Source organism: Tachypleus tridentatus, chromosome 8 (assembly GCF_004210375.1).
Source record: "Tachypleus tridentatus isolate NWPU-2018 chromosome 8, ASM421037v1, whole genome shotgun sequence".
NCBI classification, from domain to species: domain Eukaryota; kingdom Metazoa; phylum Arthropoda; class Merostomata; order Xiphosura; family Limulidae; genus Tachypleus; species Tachypleus tridentatus.
The window spans coordinates 33,508,108-33,518,328 of NC_134832.1; the positions used below are offsets into that span (position 1 = coordinate 33,508,108).

Consider the following 10,221-nt stretch of genomic DNA (forward strand, 5'->3'; position numbering starts at 1 on the left):
GACATAAATAGTTGCTTCCCTTGTATATAATGGTAAAACAAAACTCAAAAACGCCATTGTATGCATTTCTGCATCGATCCATCAAATCTTCATACCAAATTTGGTGAAGATCTGTCTACAACTTGCAAAGTACAGTGCTGTGCACAAGTTTTAGGACAAAGTAAAAAATTAGGTTTTAGGCTACTTTCAAACAACAATGGAAGGTGAAACAACAACATTTTATTCGTCTTCATATTTATTACAACAGAAACTCATTGGAAATGTTTGAGTTCACCAAACAATTAATATTTTTTGTGTACCCGTTTTGATTTAATAACAACAGTCTTTTAGATACTGTTACAACATATTTAATCAAGGTGCCCTTTGGGATTTTATTTCAAGTGTCTCTAACATACTCCTATAACGTTTCTTTTAAAGTTATTATGATTTTTCAAGTTTTTGAAATCAAGGCTCTGTGGGAGCCATTACATCATTGTAATGATTTCAGCAGCTTCTTTCTTAGCTAAGTAATTTCTACATAGGTTGGATGAGTATTTGGGGTCATTATCTTTACGGTAGTAGAATTCTTTACCATTAATACGCAAACCACTGGTTATATCATGATGGATCAGTAACTTATGGTACTTGCGCTTGTCCATTATTTCATCTACTTTGCAAATATCTCCTGTCGCCTCGCAGAAAAAACACTCCCAAACTATCACACTGCCTCCCCCATGCTTCATGGTAGATGCTGTACATTGAGGTAAGTTTAATTTACCTTTCTTCTGAAGGACGTGCAGCCTAACTTTAAACCAAGTATTTGAAAGCTCAACTCATCCGACTATAACACCTTTATTAAATAACCAACAGTCTATTTTCTGTACATTTGACAAATTTCAGTCTATTGACAATATTTGAAGAACAAAGTAAAGATATTTTAACTGCTATATAACCAAACATTCCATTCTTGTCAGTCTTTTTGATACTGTTGATGTGGACACTTTTATGTTGTTTGGTATATGGTTGTTTATCTCATGTTTGAGAACAGTAGCAGTCTTTTTTCTCTCTCAAAGACTGCATAAACGAAGATACTTAACATCAGTGTAATTTATTTTAAATGTTCTGTCTCTTACTTTCCTATTTTCAAATTTACTTGTTTCGGTCTCACGATCTATGGTGTATTTGGGGAGCATGTCAATACTGTAGCAGTTTGTCAGAGAGTCCAACTAACACCACTTAAATCTTTTATGTGAACTCTCTACTCTACTGACAATTATCTATGTTTTTGGGCTTTGGAATGACAACAAAACTTCATATATTGTATTAACCATTGTATCTATGAAGGTTTATTTGTTTAGTGCTATTCAATTGATTTCTTCTAGTATATACCAGTACTACATGCTATCTCCTTGCTAGATTCTCTCTCTATAGTTAAAACATTGTTATTTCAGACCCTAAATTTGATGAGCATGTTCATTCAAGCAGAACCCTTATGACATGCCATTGGTACAAGTATATGAGAATTCTAAAGAATGATAAGTATTCTTACCCTGGACCATATAACTGTCAGCATGGATCAGTGAAGCATTATTATAATGTTAAAATTTACATTATGTAATGGTATGGAAGAATTAGCTCAATAGAATAAAAAGAATGTGCGTGTTTTCTTATAGCAAAGTCACATCGGGCTATCTGCTGAGTCCACCAAGGAGAATCGAACCTCTGATTTTAGCGTTGTAAATCCATAAACCTACCGCTGTACCAGCGGGGACAAATAAAAAGAATGACAAAATATTGTCTTGTCCAAATACTTTTGCACAGTAAAGTAGGTATGTAAAAACACAACAGACGACTGACAGTACTATTGTATTATACAAATAAAATAACCTATAACATTTCGAAATCCTCTAATTGTTGGCTAACATGTAACGATGTCTTTATAATTATTAGTATTTTGGTTTTATAGAAACACTTTTACATATGAAGAAGATGACCAGAGAAATGATTCAGGTCCTTCACACTAAAATATTAGTTTAATTAATACTTTATAAAGTTTTTTTCGCACCTTAGTTTTATGGATTTTGAACATGAAATTTGTGTACCTATACAAATTATTAGTTATTGGAAACAGAGATCAGGTCAAACACTAACGAACAAGAAGTTTATAGGATACAAGTTTTGATACTTTGGTGCGTCCTCTTCAGTCTACAAACATATGAACTTACTGTTCGGTAATAACGAGGCTACGTCTTATAGCAGATCAATTACAAAGGTATTGTGTATCTACCTACTATCTTTTGTTTACTTGACAAAACTTGAAGATAGAAATAAACATTCTAAAACCCTCATTCTTGATATATCTCAGTTTTTATACTTGGCACACTCACACTAGAAAGTGTGTCGTGTGAAAAGATCGCTGCGGACGATAGATTAATGTGTTCTGACTTTTTAAAAAAACTACATGTTTCATTTTCGTTAATATCCTTAGAAACATAACTTATCTACTTTTAAGTTACATATCAATATTGTTTATCTCTAATCCACTTTTTGTCATTAATGTTAAAGGTGTTTTAACTGGTCATTTTGTGTCAATGTTTGAGCTCAAACTGCAGTTTCGACATCTTAATATAATGATGAAAACACTCATTATGGCAAATATAACACAAAAGTGAACTGAGTCAGCTCAGTGTAAATTGCTATTAGATATAAGTTTATCATATACAATATATATAATGACTCTATACTTTGGAAGTAAAACACAGTAGATTGAGAAACGGCCAAAATGTTTAGTATGGACAATAATTCTCATACCACTGGAAGTGTTGTATTTAGATTTCTTTTCTCCTATCATTTTTAGGTTTAAAGTATTAGGTGTTAATTACATATGTCCTCAGGAGAAAAGAAAATGTTGTCGGAAAAACAATTGTCGGTTACATTTTCACGAGTGTAAGGATATTCTAATTTGTAGAGGGCACTCTTTCCTACCTGACCATCCCAATGCACAGCGGTATGTTCGCGGATTTATAGCGCTATAAGTCGGGTTTCGATATCTGTGGTAGGCAAAGCACAGAGGCCCATTTTGTAGCTTTTCACTTAACTACGAATAAACTTTCCTACATTTTTATGCCTTTGATGTTGTTTGTTGTTCTTCGTTCTTAAGCACAAAGCTACACAAAGGGCGTTAACATTGACAATGTACAGAAAACTACTAGACATCTAGCAATTGAAAAAAATTCAACTTATCAGGAAAAACATGTCAAAAACTCAGCTCGACATGCTACTGAAGAGCTGTAAAAGACAATTGACACACTTGATATACAAAGGATTGAATATCTTGCCAGTATACCATTTTTCTCATAACTCCAAGAGACTATTTCAAATTTTGGTATGATTTAAACATAAAAGAGGACATCAAAGTTCAAACTTAACTACAGAAATAGAAATTTGAAAATTTATATGACCCACGTAACTGACTCAGATAAAGTAGCTACGAAGCACCTGCTATGGATGAAGAATGAAATGTTACCGACTGGTAAGTGACTGACTCAGATAAAGTAGATACGAAGCACTTTCTATGAGTGAAGAATGAAATGGTACTGACTGGTAAGTGACTGACTCAGATAAAGTAGGTAGGAAGCACCTTCTATGGATAAAGAATGAAATGGTATTGACTGGTGAGTGACTGACTCAGATAAAGTAGGTAGGAAGCACCTTCTATGGATAAAGAATAAAATGGTACTGACTGGTGAGTGAATGACTCAGATTAAGTAGGTAGGAAGCGCTTTCTATGGATAAAGAATGAAATGGTATTGATTGGCGAGTGACTGACTCAGATAAAGTAGGTAGGAAGCACCTTCTATGGATAAAGAATGAAATGATATTGATTGGTGAGTGACTGACTCAGATAAAGTAGGTAGGAAGCACCTATGGATAAAGAATGAAATGGTACTGACTGGTGAGTGACTGGTTCAGATAAGACACACTTTTCATGGATTACCAAAATAGGAAACAAGTTATAATTTGTAACGTTGATTAGTACAATATATCAACCAAATGATATATTTTTGTCTTTTGACTTGTTTTGTTTTGGAAACAATAAAGAAACTCGCAAGAACTGAATGAGTTGGGATTAGCTTGAGATCCCACTTGAATATTATTATTCTTTCAGTATTTCATAACTTGTTCATAAATCTCTGTTTTATCTACATTTATAATGTTTACAGTAATTTTCTATACACTGGTCGTTTAGGTCTGTAACTTAGAGAACTATAATTACCGTTACAAATAATAAGGTATAATGCTGATGTGGTAATAGTTAATGTTTAACTGTATTTGTAGCGCACTGGTATATGCCAGGAAATCTGCGTTTTTCCCACTGCTGGGAATCGAACCCTGGATTTTAGCGTGTACGTCCGCGAAGTTAAAGCTAACTCATGGGAGGGTTTGGTGGAGCGAATATTTTGAATCACAATATTAAAAAAAAAAAAGAGTCCAATACAACTTGAATTCAGAACTGAACAGGAAACGTGAAGTTTGTCTGGTTTTTGATATTTTCATTTCATATTAAATTACATGTTGATAAAAGTATCGCTATCACAGGACAACTGACTAAACAAAAGTTTAGATGTAATGGAATAAACCTACCAGACGAAAGCTACTCGTCTCATGTTCTGATATTGAAAAATGTGCAAACCATTCTCTACCGTCATTGTCGTCGTTGTTGAACTAAGCACAAAGCTATTGGTCTATTTGTGCTCTGTCAATCACGGGTATCGAAACCCGGTTTTTAGTGTTGTAAATCCACAGACATACCTCTGTGCCACTGGAGGGGCCTCTACCGTCATATCAAACAATATTTTTATAACGTCTAAAAGCACTGTAGCATTGTTTATGAGTGAAAAATAAAAATGAACGAAAGATTAAACCTTAAACAGGCTAAATAACAACACTGATAAAAATTATCAGAAGACCAATAGTGATTCTCTTGCGAATATTGAGAAAGAGTATTATGGGACTGTATAATCTATAATCTGTTGTTTATTTATTTCGTAAACTTGTATCTAAGTGCAAGATTTTTTGTACATGATGTAATTTTTCAGAACATCGAATCTCTTTTTGTGACTAGAAACACACTGAAGTGAGTATTCTAAGATCATACGTATCTTTCAGATGGTGGTTTATACAGAAAAAAAATCGTGTTGATTGCTTATTAATTCAGTTGAAGGCTCCAATATTAAAGACAAAAACTTTTACTAGAAGTCTATGGTTGGAAAAAGTATATTATGGAAACAAGTATCCATTATAAGTTTAATAATTATTTAGATTTCAATTTAAGAAAAACAGAACACGTAGACCAGCCTCTCAGCCGCTCTTTCAATGATGTGTTTTGTTTAACCTTATTGTTGTATTTCAGTATGTCTCACAATAATATTTATAACGTTTTTTCAGATGCAGAATATTCAGACGTTTGCCTTTAGAGTAACATATAAGTTTTAAGAGAACTAAGGACTGGTAGTTTTTGTACAACCTTTAGCGAAGAGAGTTTCTTTTAGATAACCTGTAAAAGATTGCTGGCAGGCATACAATAAATGCTTTGTAAATGTTACATTTAAATACGGACATAAGAATGTTATTCCTACGATCGTCAGCAAGAAATATTATTCACGATTGTATTTACTGAGATAATCACGCAACTAGGATTATATAAATCGGTGAAATATCTACAGTGTTCCTTTTGTCGCGAATAAACAGAGATAATATAAAGACAACAACAATTATAATTTTTAAAGCAAACATTTGAGAATTAAACTAAGATTAATTCTCTACTCAAATGTATCACCCTCCTGTGGCAGAGTTGTATGTCCGCGGACTTATACCACTAGAAAACCGGGCTTCGATACCCGTGGTAGGCAGAGCATAGATAGCTCTTTGTGTAGCTTTGTGCTTAATGAGAACAAACTCAAATGGGTCCAATTCATCTTACAGAGAAATTCGTATTTGTATAACTACAACGGAAAGGTAAAGTAAACACTTAACTATCGGTAAAACACTAACATAAGAATTTTTTAATCACCTACCGTCAGATCGATGAGAAGACGACAATTGATTTTAAATAGTTGGGACTCCTTCTTGTGTTAGTATGGGAGGTAGGTTGGGGTTGTTGTTTACAGACAGGGATGTGTTCCTCGTTAGTATTTCTTTTGATGAAAGTTACGGGGGACCGACCCTCTTCTTATAGTAGACTGAAGCCTACGCTGATTAGGAAATTTCTCTGCGTCAACAGCAATTTCAACTTTATTCACTTCTCTGATTGGTTAATATAATCTCGAGGAGGGGGGGTGGCGGTTTGCACTTGCAACGAAGGTTGGTTGGTCGTAACCGTGTGTCATTCCAGTCATACCGATGACGTTTTCACATGCGTTCAGAAACGGGATCTAATTTTTGCACGAACGATAGAATATTGATCCTACACTAGAGGGCGTACGTGTTCGCTCTGTTTCTTTATTTGGTAAGTTTATCCAATAAGTATCGTGTTTTACTTGTTGCTGCTTTTTGCGCTATATATTTCAGCGTATTAAACAGAATGTAGTTGTTGGGTTTTTTTATTTCTAATCAACAAAATGTAAAACGCATTACGTAACACTATTTGTGTTAAACAAACCCCCAGTAATTACCTTTGAAAACGAACTTGCGATGACGAGACACTCTAAGTTTCAGAACTTTTAGAAAGCAACTTTAAAGTTAAGTTGCTGAAACAGTTATGAATTTTTTTATGCTTTCAACACTAAGTTTCATATATTTTCAATGCATTGTCTCTTTCCTGATTTTAATACAAAAACACTGTGCGAAAAATCGAATAACTCATATATTCGTGAGGTAACGCATAAATTCTCGCTTTTACGAAGTCCCCCTCTGGTATAGACGTAAGTATACAGATTTAGAATGCTAAAAGGCCCCCTTCAGTGGCACAATGGTATGTCTGCGAACTACAATGCTAGAAACTGGGTTTCGATAGTCGTAATGGGCATAGCACAATTAGCCCACTGTGTAGCCTTGTGCATAATTACAAACACATAAGAGAACGCTAAAAACAAGGGATCGATTCCTGTTAGTGTCCATAGCAGATAGCCCAATTTAGCTTTGTTTAAAAACACAAATACACACTCACTTATACGACTAATTGTGTACTACCTATTGTATGGTTCATTCAATGGAAAAACAAAATATTTTTAGCTTTTTCAATTATTTTTAAATTGATATTAAAATGTTGTTTATGGAAAATCGATTATTTTTCGTTAACAACTCTCCTGTATTTACATTCTTTACAATTTCGATCATTTTTGTTAAATTTATGAAAAACCCACCATTATATACGTATTGTTAAAGATAACAAAACAGTTAAATTCTGACACAGCTCCGGATTTCAAAGGTGGTGAGCTGGGTTTGAATTCGTAAGTTATTTTGTCTCACCTCTATCTGTGTGTGAAACATAAGTAATAGTAATCAATTTCTTAGCGTGAATGATGGGTGATAAGGTGTTGCTACAAATTAGATTACATAAGGTTACAAAATGCAAGTTAATTTTGATATATAAGCACCCAGTAACAGAAGAGTTTTCAACTTTTTCCTATGCATGTCTGGTGGGCATATAGGGGCCCGGCATGGCCAAGCGTGTTAAGGCGTGCGACTCGTAATCTGAGGGTCACGAGTTCGCATCCACGTCGCGCCAAACATGCTCGCCCTTTTAGCCGTAGGAGCGTTATAATGTGACGATCAATCCCACTATTCGTTGGTAAAAGAGTAGCCTAAGAGTTGACGGTGGGTGATGATGACTAGCTGCCTTCTCTCTAGTCTTACACTGCTAAATTAGGGACGGCTACCACAGATAGCCCTGGAGTAGCTTTGTGCGAAATTAAAAAACAAACAAGAACAAACAGAGCACAGATAGCCCATTGTGCAGCACACACATACAAGCAAACAAAAGCCTAATAACAACATATACGGTAATACAAAATATAACTGATACAGAATTTTTCACACAAAAGCGCTGCTTCTTTAAGCCTTCAGTGGCCAAAATAACTACGTGAATAAAAACTGTGCTTATTTGTTTATTTTGAATTTCGCGAAAAGTTACACAAAGGCTATCTGCGCTAGCCGTCCCTAATTTATTCTTGATGACGAGAAGTCCACTTGAAATAAAAATGTGTCTCAGAACAGCTAGTACGGGTATTAACACATTTATTAAGAAGGAGAGAACAACGTTTCGACCTTCCTGAAGATGATCTAGGAAAGTCGAAACGTTGTTTTTCCATATCAATAAAAGTGTTAATACCTATACCAGCCGTTCTGAGATACGTCCCTAATTTAGCAGTGTGAGATTAGAAGGAAAAGAGCTAGTCATCACCACCCACCGCCAACTCTTGGGCTACTCTTTTACCAAGGAATAGTGTGATTGACTGTCACATTATAACGCTCCCACGGTTGAAAGAGGCGAACATGTTTGGTGCAAGGGGGCTCAAACCCACGACTCTGCTTATTTAAGATTACACAATACAAAGTAAAATCCGATAAGTGCCAAACAATATATATAAACAGTGTTTTTCAAAACAGTAATTTTTTGTTACTCTATATTTATAGATGCAGCCTCTAGAAGTTTAAATGAATGTTAATCTGAATCTACTGATGTTTTCTTAATGCAAAGATATGCAATGGGATATGTACGTTCTGTAACCGCGAGCAATCGAACCTCGGAATATTGAGTTTGCAATTCCATAAACTTACCACTGAACTACTGGAGATTTTAATTCAGAAGGGTTTTTTTTTTTTCTGAAAAACCTTTCTTCTTTTGTAATATCTCAGATAAAGGTAATGCACTCATACCATATTCTAGATGCATATAACGTACGTAAACAATATTACAGGTATGCATAATGCTTCTACACAATATCCAAGATACACATAACGTATGTCCATAATATCTCACATATACATAATGCATGCGCATTATCCCAGATATACAATATATAACCCAGATACACTTAATGTATGTACACACTAATTCAGATACACATAAAGTATATCCACTCTAGTCCTCTGCTGGTACAGCGTTAAGTCCACGGATTTACAACGCTAAAATCAGTGGTTCGATTTCCCTCGGTGGATTTGCTATAAGAAAACACACAGGTACACGCTAATCCAGATACACATATTACGTCTATTTTTTGTTCACCTCAAAAACTATACGATAATTTGAAAGAGCACATTATAATCTTTGCTCTAAAACAATCATTCACTATACTATTTACACAAGTTTCTTTTATTTATTGAAAAGAACATCTAAAACACGGAGGTTAAAATAATTTATTGACATACATACATACAATGATATTTTTTTACAGTCATACGTACTTATTCCATTACTTTTCATTGAAACATACGACTAAGAAAAATATTCCAGATTCTTTGCCCACTCTTCAAAACGCCGGTTTTAAGACACAAAATTACCAACAGCACATTAAATCGAGCGATATTTTTATTTTTCGATGCAACTGAGTATTTGACAATTTCCAACATTCTAAATAACTGTTTTTCATTTTAGAAGTTGGACCTTGGGACGTTTTATAACGTGAAAGAAATTATTTTTTCGAGAACATTCCGCACGTGTTTCTAGCCAGCGTCCAAATGTGGGTAATTTGACGTTGTTTTCAAAAGATTTTGTTTGTTTGTTTGTTTGAAATTTCGCGCAAAGCTACTCCAGGGCTATCTGCGCTAGTCGTTCCTAATTTAGATTAAGACTAGAGGGAAGGCAGTTAGTCATCACCACCCACCGCCAACTCTTCGGCTACTCTTTTACCAACAAATAGTGGGATTGGCCGTCACATTATAACGCCCCCACGGCTGAAAGGGCGAGCATGTTTGGCGCAACGCGGATGCGAACCCACGACCCTCAGATTACGAGTCGAACGCCTTAACCCACCTGGCCATCCCGGGCCTTTCAAAAGGGATCTCTTGCGTTTGGATATGTTTTCTCTGCCAGAACGAAATTCAGTGATCTTTTTATTTTATTGGATCCTTTAAAAACACTTAATGCGGATCAAACAATGATTCTTAGATCCGTTTGATATTTATATTTATCGTTCGATTTATTATCAATACTTTAAGAAGCACTGAATCAAAAAAAAAAATTATCTCGCAATATTAAAGTGTTTCCGTTAGTACAAGAACACTATTAAAAGCTCACGT

At 34.8% G+C, this 10,221-nt stretch overlaps 1 protein-coding gene across 1 annotated transcript in view; it reads right to left on the bottom strand.

The window, feature by feature from the left end:
* LOC143222128 (uncharacterized) overlaps positions 1–6,373 on the bottom strand; it is a 30,084-nt gene extending 23,711 nt beyond the window's left edge. The window contains exon 1 of the mRNA XM_076448127.1: positions 6,057–6,373. The gene's annotated coding sequence lies outside the window, so the exon portion shown is untranslated. The remainder of the gene's footprint in view (positions 1–6,056) is intronic.
* Between the last annotated feature and the right edge of the window lie 3,848 nt (positions 6,374–10,221).